Source organism: Sinocyclocheilus anshuiensis, unplaced genomic scaffold (assembly GCF_001515605.1).
Source record: "Sinocyclocheilus anshuiensis isolate Anshui unplaced genomic scaffold, SAMN03320099.WGS_v1.1 scaffold519, whole genome shotgun sequence".
In the NCBI taxonomy this organism is placed as follows: Eukaryota; Metazoa; Chordata; class Actinopteri; order Cypriniformes; family Cyprinidae; genus Sinocyclocheilus; species Sinocyclocheilus anshuiensis.
This window is the reverse complement of record NW_015549637.1, coordinates 57,042-76,818: the sequence shown is the minus strand read 5'-3', so window position 1 is coordinate 76,818 and position 19,777 is coordinate 57,042. Positions and strand designations below refer to the sequence as shown.

The window sequence follows — 19,777 nt, the reverse complement described above, 5'->3', positions numbered from 1 at the left end:
CAATTGCAATTTTAATTACATTTACAAAAATATTTAAATTTAATAAATAACATAATAAATAAAATAAGTAATACATAAATATACTGTATATTATATAAAAATACACAATAGACAAGACAGACAGTATATGTGTGTACAAAAGTGTGTCTCTAATTATACCAAGTTGTTACGAATATGACAAACATGCCTAGATCACACGCTGTTTTTGGTGCATGAGCATTCTGTGTATTCTGTGTGAGTTTCGAGTAAGACTACATACTATGAACCTAAACGTTTGAGTTAAAACATGCAAATACAAACACAAAAAAGACGTCTGTGACATCAAGACATGTTATATCATTAAACGACTCAGTAATGCCATATTGTCTTTCCTACAGTACTTACTCAAATCTAAGTACTTTCCCATCAGAAGCTAAGTACATACTAACTGTGTGCATTAGAAATATGCAAATAAGAAAAACAGCTTGTTAAATTCGACTTAATATAGATAGAAGCTTTTAAGAGCAGCACCTGCACCTAATAGATACTGTGTTTGACGATGGCAAAGAAACGTGCTTCAGTGACGGATGGCTCTCGGGAAACAAACGGGTCCTTAGAGAGGGAAAAATACTATAAAAGATGCAACTATAAAAGAGTTTTATGGCAAGAAGGCCGGTTGTAGATCTGCAGCTCCATAGAGACGATCAGACGAGCGGATCTCAAACACAACACGTGATCAGAGGTGTTTCTCAATGAGACGAGTGCGAGCACACGCTTCCATCACGCCTGCAGCGGCGCATGCTAATGCTTGTGTAGGAGGAACGAGTGAAGGAGCCTGACCTGCCATTACAGCCTCCACAACATCCACAACCACTCCATATGGAGATCTAACACGAAAACAACACGCAAATGACACACAAACGAACATGCAAAACAACATGTAAAAGACATGCAAACAACACAAACGGCACAATAACAAAATGCAAAGCAACACAAACAGCACACAAACAACACACAAAAAACATGCAAACGACATGCAAATAACTTGCAAACGACACGCAAACAAACAACATGCAAATCAACATGTAAAAGACATGCAAACAACACAAAAAACCACGCAAAAGGCACGATAGCAAAATGCAAAAAAACGCAAAACAATGCAAACAAGACAAAAAACATGCAAACAACATGCAAAACAACACGCAAATGACATGCAAACAAACAACACGCAAAACAACATGTAAAAAAAGACATGCAAACAACACAAAAAAACACGCAAATGGCACGATAACAAAATGCAAAACACGCAAAATGCAAACAACACAAAAAACATGCAAACGACATGCAAACAACACAAACACGCAAACAGCACGATAACAAAATGCAAAACAACACAAACAGCATGCAAACAACACAAAAAAACACTTAAACGGCACGATAACAAAATGCAAAACAACACAAACAGCATGCAAACAACACAAAAAAACACGCAAACAGCACGATAACAAAATGCAAAACAACACAAACAGCATGCAAACAACACAAAAAAACACGCAAACGGCACGATAACAAAATGTAAAACAATGCAAACAACTCAAAAAAACAAACACACACAAATGACATGCAAACAAACAACACGCAAAACAACATGTAAAAGACATGCAAACAACACAAAAACAAAATACAAAACAACATGCAAAACAACACACAACTTACATAACTCAAGGTTCATAACCTTGAAATTACATTATAATCACGACAAGAAAACTGGACATTATGACATTCTTAGAATATTACAAATAAATGTTCAAATAACGTTCTATTTTGAGTGAAAATAAAGTTAGCAGAACGTTGTAATAAACATTTTTGTAGCTTTTTAGCGTTATAATCACAACAAGATAACTGGACATTTTAACGTTTTAGAAACATTTCAAAACAATGTTCCCACAACGTTTCTATGAGCTAAATTGATTACCTGGGATCATGCTTTCAGAAAGGTAACTGGTTTGACGCTTCTACAGTTTACTGAGATAAATTAAGCAGAATATCAGACTGACTGACATATCAGTCTGTTACTAGATATAACAAACCGTTAGATAAAGTGGTAAAAAAAAAAGAAAGAGGGACTTTAACTAGCTCTCAAAGAGTACAAACTTTACTGAAGTTTACATTACTGTTCAAAAGTTTGGGGTCGGTAAGAATCAAAAGGTCAGAAATACAATAAAATTAGCAATACTGTGAAATATTACAATTTAAAAGAACCATGTTCTATTGTAATTTATTTTTTGGCCTGGGAAAACAAAAGATATATGCAACTTTTTATCTCATAATTCAGACTTTTCTCCACAGAATTGCGAATTTATATCTCGCAGTTGTTATACATTTTATTATAGACTTGTAATTGCGTTTACATTTTGCATTTTGATTTTTTTTTTCTGAGTTCATATCTCACAATTTTGTAATTTTTTTCTCCGAATTATGACTTTGTATTTTGCGATTTAGACTTTTTTCCACTGAATTATGAGTTTATATTTTTTAAATTTTAACTTTTTTCTTTGAATTTTGAATTTTTTTACTTTGAATTTAGTAATTTGTCTCTGATTTGTGAGTTTATATTTTGCAATTTTGACTTTTTTTTCCTCTAAATGAGTTCATATTTAGCTATTTTGATTTTTTTCAATAATTTATTAGTTATTTTGTCTATTTTGAGCAATTTTGTCTTTTCTTTCTCAGAATTCTGAGTTTGCATCTTGCAATTTTGTTAATTTTGTGTTCACCATAGATTTAAAAAAGAAATAAAAATTGTGACGTAAACTCAGAATTCTAAAAAAGATTTATTTGAAATCGTTTAATCTATAAATGCCTTTGTCACTTCTGATCAATTTCAAGCAGCCTTGATGAATAAAAGCATTAATTTATTTAAAAAGAAAACTGATAAAAACAGAATTAACACAATTCAAAAAATAAAAATGTCTTTTTGGATGTTGTAAAAGGGCAACAAACAGCAGCAATGATAAAAGTAATGCAGTAACTGTAGTGCATGCTGGGAACTGGAGTCCTGCTGTGTGAAATGAGCAGATAATGTAGGTTAACTGCACAGAAACCCTCACTAACTCATGATGTGTGTTAGTTAGACCCCTAACCCTCTTGCAGGAGATTCTCTCCCGAGGGGCTCGCAGCTATTTCAGGCTCACAGCAATCACTCCACGTTCTGATCAAAGCAGAAAAGCACACTGTAACGCGCTCCTGCACCCACGCACATATGCAGCAACCTTTCCTGATCCACGCCGGCCATTCATTATTAATAACAGTCATATCTGAGCAGAAGTGCATGCAGGATTAAAGTCGCAGTTTGTGCATGCAGAATTAGCCAATTAAGTGCCACTAACGAGTTCTAAAGTAAAAATGTATTTCTGTTATGCCAGCAGTGCATGCTTTTGGATATTGGATAGTATCTGTATGATGAAAAATCACTAAATATACAATTAATCTCTTTCAAATCTCATTTATGGATATGCACATGCAAACATTAAATATTTTAATATTATCATAAAAAAAAGCTGAGATATTCAAGTTTCTAATTTTAGAGACTTTAAAAACTTTAATATTAAATATAGTTATTTTGTAAAATGTCCTTGGGTCATTGAAAGGCACTATATAAATAAAACATTATTATTATTATAGATATTAAATATTAAAGTTTTCCTATTAAACAGCAAACTACAAACCTGCATTCTGAATATTAAGTTGCTTTTAAGTCGTCTGTCAGGATTTTCATTTTTGGGTGAACTAACCCTTTAATAAATAAGTACATTTATTAAAACAGATCAAATTATAAAAATTGATAAAATGAATGAACGTCTAAAACAAATAAATAAATCAACAGTACAGTACTATAGTGAGAAGGAAAAAATAATGCAAACTAAATATTTTCCAAATATTCATATATTTTTTCACAGTATAAATTGGTTTGTTGTACATTAAAATATATAGCCACTTTTTTTTTTTTTTTTTAGGGATACATAGAAAAAATGTGAAAAGAAATAAACAATAAAAAATAAGATTAAATTAAATACTAAATACATTTTACTATACATAAATATGTTTCTATTAAACAGCACAAACTGCAAAACCCACATTAGGTTAATGCTAATCAAATGAAATAAAATACTTAAATATTTTATGTTTGCACGTGCATACATAAAATATGTAATATTTGCAAGCTCTTTTATATCTTATTTGTGCATATGCACATGCAAACATATAATTATTATTTTTATCATTAAAAAATAAAAAAAAATAAGTTTAAAGCTTCTCTCCTACAAAAGATTTGAGAAATAGTGCTATATGCATGAGTTCTGATGTAACTGAACAGCACATACTGCAGACCTGTATTCTGGACAATCACTGCATGCATTTCCAATTAACCCGGTGAGCACTTTCAAGCGTAATGAAGGGACGATCTCAGATGTGACGTGGGTACATGCGCTGGTATTTGATGCATGTGACCATAAGAGAAACTGGAGGGGATTTTTGCTCAGCAGCACACAGCCAATTAACTCACCAACAGCGCTTAACTAAACACAAGGACATTTGCATGAGAAAGGACGACAGACAACAGAATATGCATTGTGCTGAAAAAATGATGTTGTGGAAAAGAGGAATAAAAGTACAGCAGAAATCAGCAGCTTCAAATCCAGAACGTCTCTTTAACTAGTGTCGACTGTGCAGGGCACAGAGAAAAATACTGATATAAATACATTTAAAAAATATAAATAAATAAATAAAATTGATACATAAATAAATAACATTTTATTTAATGGGTTGCAAATCTCAGGCTGACTTTCAGCCTCAAAACAACTTTAAGTTCTGGCTGATGTAAAAAAAAAAGAGCAAAAAAAGTTTCTAGATTTCCTTTCTCAAATCCATAGCAGCTCTCGTTTTATCCATGCCGAGTCTGGATGGGTTTTGACAGCCGCTGTGTCCATCAGTCATCTCTCTGTGTGTCTCTGGAGAGAATCATACTGGATTCGCTGCAGACAGACAGACAGACGCTTTCATCGCACACGTAACGGCACGTCAGCGACAGACTAAAACCAAACCACGCTGATATTTTAAACTGCATGTCAACACGAGCATCAGCAGCTTGTCATGAATATTCAAACTCCAACAACATACACAACACAAGATGCTTCATCTGGACGGCAAACCACCCGTTTATCATCACAACGTCCAAGAAACACGAGACCAGGAAATTTCAGCGCCGACTTTGGCAGCATTTACTAATAATACAGACAGTTTCCTGATCAGAGACTGAAAACAGAACTGGAGCGACTGAATGAAAGACTAGAAATGGATATAAATTAATGAAACTAGAGATTAACCAATGATCATAGTGATCGAGAAGTGTGATCAATGAATGAGATGCTGAAATACAGCTGTTTGCATTATTAATTCAATTTCATGACATATTTAGTCATGCATTATTTATTTATATAAATATTAACCATCCATTATCCATTTTAAGAATATTCTAATTCTAATAATATTTTGTAATAATTAAAAATAATGAACTTCTATTAGAATAACATGTTGTTAAAGGTTCTGCATTATTCTGTTGATGCGATCATATATATATATATATATATATATATATATTTATATATGCGTTTGCCTTGCATACGACAGATGAACACAGTATGAATGAAAAGTCGAAATAATGACATACTAAGCTGAAATGACATAAGTCGAAATTGACTTACTATGTCATAATTATGATAAAAGGTTGACAATGACATTATGACTTTCAAAGTTAAAATTATGACATAAAAATTTGAAATTATGAGCTATTAAGTCAAAATGATAAAAAGTCAAAATTATGACGTCAAAAGTAAATTACACCATAAAGTCGAAATTATGAGATAAAAAGTTGAAATTATGACTTCATAAATTGGAATTATGGGATAAGTCATAATTATGACTAAAAGTCGAAATTATGAGACAAAAAGTCAAAATTATGTGCTATGTGAAATTATGACAGAAAAAGGCAAAAAAAAAACAACAACATAATTTTGAATTTTTTAATCTGAATTGCAACTTAGTATGTCATAATTTTGACTCTATCTCATAATTATTACTTGTCATAATTTGACTTTTAAAGTCATAATTCCAACTTATTATGTCATAATTTTGACTCTTTATCTCATAATTATTACTTGTCATAATTTTGACTTTTAAAGCCATAATTCCAATTTAGTATGTCATAATTTTGACTCTTTATCTAACAGTTATTACTTGTGTTACAATTCTGACTTTTACAGTCATAATTCCAACTGTCATAATTTTGACTCTTTATCTCATAATTATTACTTGTATCACAATTTTGACTTTTAAAGCCATAATTCCAATTTAGTATGTCATAATTTTGACTCTTTATCTCATAATTATTACTTGTATCACAATTTTGACTTTTAAAGCCATAATTCCAATTTAGTATGTCATAATTTTGACTCTTTATCTCATAATTATTACTTGTATCACAATTTTGACTTTTAAAGCCATAATTAAAACGTAGTATATGGCAAATACATTCCTACATACATGGACAAGACATTTTCCAAGTCCAGAACATGTGGTTGCAGTTGCATACCACAGTAATAATACAGTATTATAGAGAGAAAAAAAAATGATTGAACATAAAATGATTGAACTTTAACAATATCTGCAATACATTTATGTTGGTTCTGTTCTGTTTACCCTGGGGGGGTTATCGCTGCTCTCCCTGCTCTCATCCATGCTAGGCTGCATGGAGGCGCAGGGAGTTCTTGCCCAGAACGGAACCATACCGCCAATCCAAACTGTATGCTAATTGTCAATCATCTTTGACGATAGTGGTCCTGACAGAAGCATGTCATAATTTTGACTCTTTATCTAATAATTATTACTTGTGTCATAATTCTGACTTTTACAGTCATAATTCCAACTATGTCATAATTTCGACTCTTTATCTCATAAGTATTACTTGTCATATTTTGACTTTTAAAGTCATAATTCCAACTTAGTATGTCATAATTTTGACTCTTTATTTCATAATTATTACTTATGTCATAATTCTGACTTTGACAGTCATAATTCCAACTTAGTATGTCATAATTTTGACTCTTTATTTCATAATTATTACTTGTGTCATAATTCTGACTTTTACAGTCATAATTCCAACTTAGTATGTCAATTTCAACTTTTAAAATAATAATTCTGACTATTTATCTCATAATTCTGACTTTTTATGTCAATTTTGATGACTTTTAGTATGGCAGTTCCAACGTTTCATCTCATAATTATGAGTTTTAAGGTCATATGTCAAAGATATCATGTGCCGGGTTCAAATGCTCAGATCACACATGTTCACATGTACAAATGCAATCGATTCGGCTCTCATTAGCGCTGAATAACTCATATAAAAAGTAAATGTCCTTTTTTTTATGTATGTGTGTGAAAGCTCTGCATTCTGTGTTGTTTATGTGATAAAGTATTGTAACCTTGAGTGAACCTGCTGTAACGTAAGACAAATTTCAGACTCAGTCTGACAATAAAGTGTATCGTATCGTATCGTGACAAATCTGCTTTTGACCGAATGATGCATCAGTCCACGGCTGCACAAACACCCCTCCTGTGTTTTGCCCTACATACCGACAGATGAACGCAACACATGCGGCATAAAACTAGGGCTTGTTGCTGCGTGACTCACGAGCAGAAGAGTGTTTAGCTGATGCGTTTGGACGCGTTTACTCTGACCCACTTAGACCTCAGATAAACCTGTGAGAAGAAAGAGTGATTTTTTTGGTTTCGCTCTCTCAGGTCGAAATCACTTCACATCTATTTGAGCGACTGAGTCTCTGCTGCAAGGATGCGAGAGGTGTGCGGCGGATGTTGTCGCCATGACAACAGACATCACTTCACGCAGGAGCAGCACTTGGACTGGATGTCTGGGCTAAAGTGACACATGGAAACATTAGCACGAGACTGTCAATGAGTCTGACACCAAACCAGCAGGACCTGCAGCAACGACAGACTCTCTACTGAAGGCCAATGTTTAGAATTAATAGTCGTGTGCTTTCAAATATAATGCTGATGAGAATGTTGACATTTAATTATAGCAAATAAAATCTTCACAAATTGCTTTTTTTTTATTTTTAAACAAACACTTGTTTTGTCCAACATTAACTCAAAATTCCCTTAAAAACTTTATTGTATTTGGGCGCAAAAATCTGTCAATTTAGTCATTCCATTATTTACCATTATTCCATTACCATGGTAACCACAGTTTCCACCAAAGCACCATAATATCTCACTATTATTACCTACTAATGTAATCAAAAATGAAAATAAACTAATAACAGAATATTCTGAAGTTTCGTACACCATATTTTTTTAAATTTCAAATATTTTTCTTCTGCTCAACAATGCTGCATTTATTTGATGAAAAATCCAATAAAAATATTAAATATCATTACAAATTAAAATAACTGTTTTATATTGTAATATTTTTTAAAATGTAATTTATTGCTGTGCTCAAAGCTGAATTTTCAGCTTCATGAATGAATGAAATGTTATTCATCAAGGGTGCATTAAATTGGTGAAAAGTGACAGTAAAGACATTTATAATTTTACAAAAGATTTCTATTTCAAATAAACACTGTTCTTTTGAACTTTATATTCATCTGTGAATCCTGAAAAATAAAATGCATCACAGTTTCCACAAAAATATTAATGTTTTCAACATTGATAATAATCAGAAATGTTTCTTGAGCAGCAAATCAGCATATTAGAATGATTTCTGAAGATCATGTGACACTGAAGACTGGAGTAATGATGCTGAAAATACAGCTGCGCATCACAGAAATACATTACAGTTTAACACATATTCACATAGAACACAGCTGTTTTAAATTATTATAATATTTCATGTTTTTACTGTATTTCTGATCAAATAAATGCAGCCTTGGTGAGCAGAAGATACTTCTTTCAAAAAACATTTAAAAATCTTAATAATTTCAAACTTCTGACCACTAGTATATTAACTGGTTATGGTTACAGTATCTGCATTAACTACGGTATCTGGCTCCATGTTGCAAAAGTATTTTAAGTCATGCATGTTCAGATCTCTGCTCTTCACGCTGTGATGGTCACGTTGGGACATCTGTGTGTTTTTCCAGCACACTCTACAGCACTTCTATTGATCTACACTGACGTACAGCATGTAGTTCAGCACTTTAGTAAGTAAAACACCAAAGTCCAGTGAAGCTGAAGAAAGAAAACTGTGCATGAAAGATTCACACTACAGCTGTAGTAGTAGTTTAAAACTTTCTTTAGCGAAGAAAAAACACCAATAATACAACGCAACTCACCATATTAACTCTGCACAGCTATGAAAGCAAACAGAAATAGACTGATCAGCTTTTAAAAGCAAGGAGAAACACTTCAAAGGTCAATCAAACTCTACAGCATTTCAGCACAAATTAATCTGTTACTTGATAGAATATAGTTCAATTAGACAGATCAGAAACCATCAACTAAACCACACAAGATAAAAGAAAATAGCACTCAGACGACATTAAAAATGCTTGTGCAAATATTAAATAATATTATAATTATTTTAAAAAATGATATATATATAAATATATTTCCATTAAATGTGTGTCCAGATATAAAAAAAATATCAACTCAAATTTTCATGGCATAGATTATTATTATTATTTGATTTGATTAATTTTTTTTTATAATATTTTCAAAATGCATTTATTCAAATGGCTTAAAATCAGTATAAATCTGTTCATTGTGAAAACAATGACATTTATTCAGCTAAAAAGTATGAAGCAGTGTTATTCAAGATTACTATTATAGTTTTTGATAATATTCTGAATTAGATTTTATTTTTATATTTTCTGCTTTCATGTTAAATTTAGTAAAATTTTTCATAATTCTGTTGGGTTTTTGTTCATTTTTATTAGTTTTTTTTTGTCTATATTTTTATCAGCATTTTTATTTTATTACATCAAGTTAAACTGAATGAAAACAAGAAATGTCGCCTTGGAAATTGTAATGAAATAAAATAAGTTTTTCATATTTTATTTTAGTTAACTTTCATTTTTTCAAGTAACAACTTTTTTTTTTTTTTTACTATAATAACCCCAATAACAACATGATTAAAATATGCCAAGCGATATTTAATTAGTTAAAATGTATCAAATGTATTGAATTTATTAATGATAAATATATAAATCTGGTTATCGTGCATTTAAAACACATCCAGTTTATTAGTACTATTACAGAAATCTGACCTGTTTCATTGCATTAACACATTACGTTCATTAGTTTATGTTTAAACTCTGTAATACAAATGCATGGAAATCTGAAGACTGGAGTAATGATGCTGAAAATACAGCTGCGCATCACAGAAATACATTACAGTTTAACACATATTCACATAGAACACAGCTGTTTTAAATTATTATAATATTTCATGTTTTTACTGTATTTCTGATCAAATAAATGCAGCCTTGGTGAGCAGAAGATACTTCTTTCAAAAAACATTTAAAAATCTTAATAATTTCAAACTTCTGACCACTAGTATATTAACTGGTTATGGTTACAGTATCTGCATTAACTACGGTATCTGGCTCCATGTTGCAAAAGTATTTTAAGTCATGCATGTTCAGATCTCTGCTCTTCACGCTGTGATGGTCACGTTGGGACATCTGTGTGTTTTTCCAGCACACTCTACAGCACTTCTATTGATCTACACTGACGTACAGCAGGTAGTTCAGCACTTTAGTAAGTAAAACACCAAAGTCCAGTGAAGCTGAAGAAAGAAAACTGTGCATGAAAGATTCACACTACAGCTGTAGTAGTAGTTTAAAACTTTCTTTAGCGAAGAAAAAACACCAATAATACAACGCAACTCACCATATTAACTCTGCACAGCTATGAAAGCAAACAGAAATAGACTGATCAGCTTTTAAAAGCAAGGAGAAACACTTCAAAGGTCAATCAAACTCTACAGCATTTCAGCACAAATTAATCTGTTACTTGATAGAATATAGTTCAATTAGACAGATCAGAAACCATCAACTAAACCACACAAGATAAAAGAAAATAGCACTCAGACGACATTAAAAATGCTTGTGCAAATATTAAATAATATTATAATTATTTAAAAAAAAAATATATATATAAATATATTTCCATTAAATGTGTGTCCAGATATAAAAAAAATATCAACTCAAATTTTCATGGCATAGATTATTATTATTATTTGATTTGATTAATTTTTTTTTATAATATTTTCAAAATGCATTTATTCAAATGGCTTAAAATCAGTATAAATCTGTTCATTGTGAAAACAATGACATTTATTCAGCTAAAAAGTATGAAGCAGTGTTATTCAAGATTACTATTATAGTTTTTGATAATATTCTGAATTAGATTTTATTTTTATATTTTCTGCTTTCATGTTAAATTTAGTAAAATTTTTCATAATTCTGTTGGGTTTTTGTTCATTTTTATTAGTTTTTTTTTGTCTATATTTTTATCAGCATTTTTATTTTATTACATCAAGTTAAACTGAATGAAAACAAGAAATGTCGCCTTGGAAATTGTAATGAAATAAAATAAGTTTTTCATATTTTATTTTAGTTAACTTTCATTTTTTCAAGTAACAACTTTTTTTTTTTTTTTACTATAATAACCCCAATAACAACATGATTAAAATATGCCAAGCGATATTTAATTAGTTAAAATGTATCAAATGTATTGAATTTATTAATGATAAATATATAAATCTGGTTATCGTGCATTTAAAACACATCCAGTTTATTAGTACTATTACAGAAATCTGACCTGTTTCATTGCATTAACACATTACGTTCATTAGTTTATGTTTACACTCTGTAATACAAATGCATGGAAATGCACATGCATATTAAGTTTAGGCCTTATAGTATGTAAAATGTATCAAATGTATTGAATTTATTAATGATAAATATATAAATCTGGTTATCGTGCATTTAAAACACATCCAGTTTATTAGTACTGTTACAGAAATCTGACCTGTTTCATTGCATTAACACATTACGTTCATTAGTTTATGTTTAAACTCTGTAATACAAATGCATGGAAATTGCACATGCATATTAAGTTTAGGCCTTATAGTATGTTTTACCAATTCAAAATGTAAATTTTCCAAATTTCAGTATCCAGCAGAAGTGTGTGAGGTTGCAAACAGCAGCGCTGCATGATTCCAGCCGGCAGATCTGCGTACAGCTTCACTCTGGCTCTCATTACAGTAGGAAACGCAGGCTTCTGATCCAAGGGACTTGATAAAGACCTCTGGAGGAGGCGCAGAGAAGCAACAAAGAGCGCTTTAGTTGCACTGGTGGAATGCATTTGCATAGTTTAGACGGCCGGCATCTGAAGCTCGCCGTGAAGAGAGACCCGAGGAGATGCTGAGACTTCACTAGCGGCTGATGCAGGGAATAAAGAGCCGCAGCCTTGTTTTCACTCATCCTGACGCTTTTAAGAACAGAGGCGTCGCATGAAACAACGTTACATAACGACGCACCGATCCCACGCTTCTCCTCTGAAATCATCATCATCATCATGGATGAAAAACCTTCAACCCGTCACCTTTTCATTTTCAAGAATTCCCGAAATTAAACCAAAGATCCCTTCTGAAAAATAGTACATTTTAACATTCTTTTAAAAAGTACTTAATTACTTAAGTGCAGCTGAATGTAATGCGTTCAGAAACTTAATTGCATGCAGTGAATGCATTATAGTTGTATATGTTAAATGCAATTGATTTTAAATTATGTGCATTTTTATATCTAATTTTATAATAACTTCTATTGTCTTTTAAATATTGTTTAATGCACTGACAACTAAAATATACTTAAATGCAATTTCTAAAATAGTGTGTGCTCTATTTTAAAAAAGAATTTGTATATGTAAATATATATGTAAATAATTTAGAATATATTTGTAATTGCACATTTCTGAAGTTGCAATTTAGTGCATTTAAACACTATTAACTGTAAACGTAATATCAAATAACACACTACAGGTAAAATTTAGTATGTTAGTCAACACTTCTTTAAAGCATGACAAAATATGATTAAAACAATGATTTAAAATGAAAAACTTTTAAAGCAAAACTGGTACTTTTACATTATTACAAAGTGCACTTTTTAAAAGTCTACTTAAGTGTGTTTAGAAACAGTCATGAAAGTGTCTCTGTAAAGTGCACTTAACAGGCTTTTTATTTCATTGATATTATATTATCTGCACATACATTTAAAAAAATATATATTTATAAGATTTGAAGTAGTACAAGTGCATATTCAATACACTTCTTTGGGGCGTCTTAGTAGAAAGCTTAATAACATTTTGTCATGATAGCATGTCATTCCAAATCATATTGTTCTTCTGTAGGACAAAAAAAAAGAGCATTTTTGAATAATTACGACTGTCAAGCTTCAAAAAAGCCATAAAAATGTAAACTACATTTCCCATCATCCTCTGCATCAGCATGAGAATCATCAAGAGCTCAAATTCAGCATCAGTTCCACACTTATTCTTTCGCTCTTCATCAGCAATTAAAAAGGTGTTTGTTGGGAAGTGAAAGAGAAAGAAATATGAAATTGCCCAGCAAATCCATATATTCTGTCCAAGCGCTCATCACCACTTCAACACTTGTGAATGAAAAGATCTTCCCAGGAGAAAAACACTAGTTCAGAATCCGCAGTAAGACTTCACAATAAGGTCTCGTTAGTTAATGTGAGTTAATGCATTAACTAACTAACATTGAGCGTTATATTTGTCACAGTATTTGTTTCATCAGTTAAAAAAAATAAAAAACTGTTCATTTTTAGCTCATGTTATCCCATATGGCAAAAATATTAAATAATAAAAAATATTCAATAAATAAATGTTGTAAACAGTGAAGCTCAATGAAAAGCATTTTCAAAAATGAAAATATATTTTATATATTTCAAACTTTTTAAATTTGTTTTTTTTTTCACAAATATACAAAAATGGCCAAAACATCGGTAGAAAATATGTTTATGTAAATATATTATAGCAAATACATACACTACCAGTCAAAAGTTTGGGATCAGTAAGACTTGTAATGTGTTTTAAAGAAGTCTCTTCTGCTCATCAAGGCTGCATTTATTTGATCAAAAATACAGAAAAAATTGTAATATTGTGAAATATTATTACGATGTAAAATATTTTTTTTCTATTTTAATATACATTAAAATCAAATTTATTTCTGTGATGCAAAGCTGAATTTCCATCATCATTACTCCAGTATAAAGTGTCACATGATCTTCAGAAATCATTCTAATATGCTGATTTATTATCAGAATTATCAACAGTTGTGCTGCACAATATTTTTTTGGAAACTGCGATACTTTTTTCAGGATTCTTTGATGAATAAAAAGTTAAAAAGAACAGCATTTATTCAAAATATAAATCTTTTCTAACAATATAAATCTTTGCTATCACTTCTTATCAATTTAACACATCCTCGCTGAATAAAAGTTTTAATTTCTTTCAAAAAAAGAAAGAATAGAAATGTAAAGACCCCAAACTTTTGAGCTGTAGTGTATATAGTTAGAAAAGATTTCTGTTTTAAATAAATGCTCTTCTTTTGAACTTTTTATTCATCAAAGAATCCTGAAAAAAGTATCACAGCTTCCAAAAAAATATTAAGCAGCAACAGTTTCCAGCTCTGATAATAAATCAGCATATTAGAATGATTTCTGAAGATCATGTGGCACTGAAAACTGGAGTTATGATGCTTTGCATCACAGGAATAAATTAGATTTTAATGTATATTAAAATAGAAAATGTTTATTTTACATCATAATAATATTTCACAATATTAATTTTTTCCCTGTATTTTTGATCAAATAAATGCAGTCTTGATGAGCAGAAGAGACTCCTGTAAAAACATTAAAAATCATTCTGATCCCAAGCTTTTGACCGGTAGTGTATATAAATAAAAAACACATATATAAATATTAAATAACATAAACAGATGCAACACTTGGGTTTAATAATGTATTAAGGCTTGTTATTGTTATTAAGAATTGTTAATTAAGAAATGTTTACAAATGGAACCTTGTAAAGTGTAAAATGTTACAGCTCTCGTCCAAGCATCAGTAAAACCGCAGTCTAATATCAGGTGCTGCAGCATATCGCATAAAGCCAACCATCTTCATAATGATGTTTAGACTGGGATTCATAACACAAATGACTAATCATGGAGTTACACTCATTACACTGTCTGTTCAAACACTCTGCACTAATGCATGATGGGATACGGCTGACGGATCCTCGTTCCAATCTCCCGACTGTGCACTGTGAAGTGGACTTCAATGGGCTCCAAATCATAGTGTGCTGCTGATGGCATAGTGAACAAGTGTGCATCGCTAGATCACTTGAGCCGTCAGCAGCACCTCTGTACTGCACAAGTTTAGCTAAAATAGGAGAAAATAGTATTTTTATGTCCTCAGATATACATGAGCGCAGCTAAGGTGACCACTAACCAAAACTAGTCCTGAGGTGACACCATTATCATGACCACGGCTCACAAAATCTGTCTAATTACGCAATATATTCATATTTATTTACACAAGTCTATGATGTTATATCATAGTTGAAACTTAGGCCTGAGGTTATGATATATGTATTTAAATTGCATATAGAGTTTTAACATTAAGTCTGCTAAATGACTAAATATAAATGTAACATAAATAAACTGATCAACATAATGTGACGCATATTTGTCAGCCAAACATCAGATTTCTGTAATAGTACTTATAAACGGAATGTGTTTTAAATGCACGATAACCAGATTTATATATTTATCAATGCTAATTATGAATTGTTTCAATCTCATACATTTTAACAAACTGAATATTGATATTTATTCATATTTTAACCATGTTCAAACTTTTTAACTGAATAAACTTCACAATGAACAGATTTATGCTGAAGTAATTTGAATACATGCATTTTGAAAATATGATTTAAATAAACTAATATGGCAAATTATATATACAGCATATATATATATATATATAGAGAGAGAGAGAGAGAGAGAGAGAGAGAGCGAGAGAGCGAGAGAGAATATCTTTTTAAATATATTTCAAAATCTACAATTTTTTTTTTTTTGCTCATTTATTTCTGACAAATGAGCATCACATTTAGTTTATCATATTAATTCAAAATGCATGGAAATGTTATATGCAATTCAAATACATATATCTTTACATATATATACCTTTTTCTTTTTTTTTTTTTTTTAGTGATTTGTTGTTTCTTTATTCATATTTTATATTCATACTCATATTTTAGCCAGAAGCATGCAGTTTGAAGTTAAAAGGGTCTTAATGCTTGATTTGTTTCAGCTTTTGTCTTCTCCAGATGTTAACTGATGGACTGGAGTGCTGTGGATTATTGTGATGTTTTTATCAGCTGTTTGGACTCTCAATCTGACGGCACCCATTCACTTGCAGTGAGACACTGATGCAATTTCTCCAAACCTGATGAAGAAACAAACTCATCTACATCTCGGATAGCCTGAGGGTGAGGAAATTGTCATTGTTGGCTGAACTATTCCTTTAAGTGTCCCCTGCTGAGTGTGTAGGGAGCAGTGAACACTAGAAGGGAAACTATAATTAACGCTAATTAGGAAGCAGATACTGCTGGGCGTCTCAGAGCGTGTTGGCATTCAACAGCATCTCACACCGTCATTTCCATTCCTCCATCGGCGCTGAAGTCATTGATTTTAAAGTGCATTCTCATGGATCAGTGAAACCCGGCTCTGCCCAAACTATATTATCCTATTAGCCCCTCAGAGACACATGTGTGCTATCCTGCGTGCCCCTCTCAATGTGAACCGACTCCAGAAACAAAAGCCATCTAGTTGATATTACGCCCACCATCTCAACGCGTGACCCGCCAATCAGATCGGCCCTGAGCAACAGCGGCCCACAGTAAACAATGCTTAGATGTTTTCCCTCATGACATTTGCACATTATGACTCATGGTCATGCAAAGCTCTGGTTAACCCACACTACACTACTAGAACGCTACTAGTTGCTTAGTACACGATGAGAATGCAGGATAAGGAGAGGCTAGAGCTCGACATATGCAGATTTCAGACACTTGCTGTGACATTTGCAACCACAATGACACATTAAACAACATCCGTACAGCTTTTCGACAACATTTCTTCAATGCAAATTAAAATGCATGAATGTCTCTCTATGCAACTTCCATTAAATGTGAGAAAAACCTAATGGATGAATTGTTTAGAATGCAATATTAAATATCCAGGCTATTTGCATTATTTTTCCTGGTTGGTTGGGAATATTGAAGCATTTCTACAGTGTTTCTTTAATGCAATGCAATGACTTCCATTGAATGTAAGGAAACCACAAAGGATGAACTGTTTAGCATGCAATATGCACATTTGCAATAGATATCATGGTTTATCACATTATTTTTCCTTATTATTTTTCCTTGTTGGTTGGGAATATTGAAGCATTTCTACAGTGTTTCTTTAATGCAGTGCAATGACTTCTATTGCATTTCTACAGTGTTTCATGCAATGCAATGACTTCCATTAAATGAGGAAAGCCAAAAAGATGAACTGTTTAGCATGCAATATGCACATTTGCAATAGATGTCATGGTTTATCACATTATTTTTCCTTATTATTTTTCCTTGTTGGTTAGGAATATTGAAGCATTTCTACAGTGTTTCTTAAATGCAATGCAATGACTTCCATTGAAAGCAAGGAAAACCCAAAGGATGAACTGTTTGGCATGCAATATGCACATTTGCAATAGATGCCATGGCTAATTGCATTATTTTTCCTTGTGGATTGGGAATATTGAGCTATGTCATGCAGTGAAAATGCACATGACGACCAAATCTTACACCTAAAAAAAACTTTTCTAATTCTCCAGAAAGTGTTTCTTTAATGCAGTGCAATGACTTCTATTGCATTTCTACAGTGTTTCTTAAATGCAATGCAATGACTTCCATTGAATGTAAAGAAACCACAAAGGATGAACTGTTTAGCATGCAATATGCACATTTGCAATAGATATCATGGTTTATCACATTATTTTTCCTTATTATTTTTCCTTGTTGGTTAGGAATATTGAAGCATTTCTACAGTGTTTCTTAAATGCAATGCAATGACTTCCATTGAAAGCAAGGAAAACCCAAAGGATGAACTGTTTGGCATGCAATATGCACATTTGCAATAGATGCCATGGCTAATTGCATTATTTTTCCTTGTGGATTGGGAATATTGAGCTATGTCATGCAGTGAAAATGCACATGACGACCAAATCTTACACCTAAAAAAAACTTTTCTAATTCTCCAGAAATCTAATTCTGAAATGTTCAACTGTTATTTCCAATGAATCACTGGTGAATCTGACTGATCATAATGCATCGTTTTCCCCTCTAAAAACCTGTGGATCGGTTGTTGGGAAGATAGATCTGGTGCTGAATGGTTTGTGAAATGGCACCTGTTCACAGGCACACACGGAATGTTGACTGGCATATAAATGCATCTGTATGAGCTGCTGGCACTTACCATACACTCCCTGGCATGAGATGCCTTCCAAAACGAGCGTCAGGAGCCCCAAAACACTAATAATCCCATCCATCCTTACGTGCCTTTCAACATATCCAGATTAAAGCGCCGGGACGTGTCTCTCCAGAACGTGGAAGACAAGCTGCAAATCTCATGAACCACTCGGAGTCGAAGTCAAAGCACCAGATCCGCGCAAGGTTTGGTGATGATGAAGAAGCACACGGGCGGTTCGGTGAGGGTAAGCGTTCATTCACGAGCTCGGCCGAGGTTCGGAGACGTCGGTGACGGTCTGTCAGCAGCTGTCATCGCTTCGTTCGAGGCTCCGAGCGTCTCAGTGGTGCTGCTGATGCTCGTGCGCCCGCAGCATCAGGACCAGCGGCGTCGGGAATAAGCAATGCGCGTGCACCTGGCTGTCCGTCATCGCTCCGAGCGCGCGAGCGACACCCGAACTCTTTGGTGGGGTTCAGGCGGAGCCGAGTTTAAACGAACCGAGTCCGATGCTGCGTTCGTACACACACACACACTCACTCTCACACACACACACACACCTGAAGGTAATACTAATGACTAAATTCACCAAACCCTAAAAGTAAAGTTCTTACAATTTTAGAAAGACAATTATTTGATTTTTAATCATTTATTATTACTAAAATATTAATTTGATTGTTTGATTGATTGCGTCATTGAAAAATGATGTATTTTATTCATGAGTCATACCTTTATGGACGTCACAAGGGCGAGCGAGGCCTACAACAAATTATATTTTATAGATTAAAATAAACGTTTTTAAAAGATGCTTATGCTATATATATATTAACTCTCGTCTCTCTCTCTCTCTCTCTCTCATTAAGGTCAGTTAACTTTATTGAATTTCATGTCAAACTATAATTGACATGCTTCAAATAATTTGTTTCAGTTGATCATTTGTGTTATTAGTAATGTTAAGATACTTGTGTCATAGAGAAGTGCATTCATGTATCATTTATCCGAGTCATCTGTGTATTACTTGAATTACTTCCCTGAGTTGTTAATCTGAGATATTTAGTAAAGTCAGATGTGTGGAAGATTTAGAACATTTCTGTACATATGGTTACTTATTTATTTGCTTACTGTGAT

At 32.4% G+C, this 19,777-nt stretch overlaps 1 pseudogene; it reads right to left on the bottom strand.

Moving 5' to 3' along the window:
* LOC107659788 (MAM domain-containing glycosylphosphatidylinositol anchor protein 2-like) overlaps positions 1-18,982 on the bottom strand; it is a 178,093-nt pseudogene extending 159,111 nt beyond the window's left edge.
* Positions 18,983-19,777: the final 795 nt, after the last annotated feature.